Below are 1,154 nucleotides of genomic sequence, written 5' to 3'. Positions count from 1 at the left end.
GAGTCAGGTGTTTAACCGACTGAGCCCCTCCGGCACCCCCAGGTGCCCTGGTGGCATCTACGGAGAGGAATCTGGTCTCATGGTGCTCTTTAACCAATGTGATCTGTACAGCTCATCTTCCTTATAACTACTCTGGGACCACTGGCCTACAGCTCCTTCTTGAAGGTATTGAGGCACTCACCTGTGCCCCTGACCTTGTAATGAAGAAGGCTCAGCCGGGTGTTATCACGCCACCCATTCAGATGCTCCACCAGGATTCCAGCTTTTTCTGGGAGGCTTCTCTATACCTATCTGCTTTTATCAGATCCCACCCCCTTCTACACCACCACAGGGCTTGACTGGCAGGTGCAAGACTGGGCCTTCCCTAATACCCAGCTAACTCTGATGTTGCCTTTCCCACGAAGCCGATGTCTTTATTTTGTTTTGGCAGAGAAACCAGACTTCTTCTTAACTCTGTAATTTACATGATACATTTCACAAATAAAGTACTTCACTCCTTAAGCTTTTGATATTCAAAATCACTATTTGTAAGCTAAAAGAAGCTTTCCTCTCTAGAAAAGTTTGCTAAAGTTAAACACTGTTTTGGCTTTTAAGACAAATGCTTTAGTTATGAGTTTTAAAGAAATCTTTTTGAAATTCAGTGGACTTTTTTTTTTATGGGTTCTTTCAGGTTTACCCTGGGGCAAATGAAAGTACTGTGAAATGAAGAATGTGGAACGTGAAAACAATGCAGGATTTTTATTCTGTTGCATTATATATTTATTCCGTGTGTTCACAACATTAATTATCATGGATTTTTTTCAACATTTCATTTACTAGAGCTAGTTATTTGCCATTCTTCTTTAGAATTTTTTTTGGATGTTTTGCTTCCCATAAGTTTTCAAAGCGGCTTGTTTAATTCAAAACCCACCCTTGCCCACCCCAAATGCACACAGCATTCTCAACATGGTTAAGCACACACAAGCAAATAACACCCTGCCACCATTTTCCTGGAATCCTACCGCATTTATAACTTACAGAAAATTGACATCTTAATGATATTGAGTCTCCGTATTCAAAAACATAGTGTTATTTTCCACTGGCTCAAGTCTCCTTTGGAATCAGGAACCTTTACATTTTTCTATAATTTTTTTCTAAAAGTTCTATAATTTTAG

Source organism: Suricata suricatta, chromosome 3 (genome assembly GCF_006229205.1).
Source record: "Suricata suricatta isolate VVHF042 chromosome 3, meerkat_22Aug2017_6uvM2_HiC, whole genome shotgun sequence".
NCBI lineage: Eukaryota > Metazoa > Chordata > Mammalia > Carnivora > Herpestidae > Suricata > Suricata suricatta.
The sequence above is the reverse complement of the archived record's forward strand: the minus strand, read 5'-3'. Positions refer to the sequence as shown.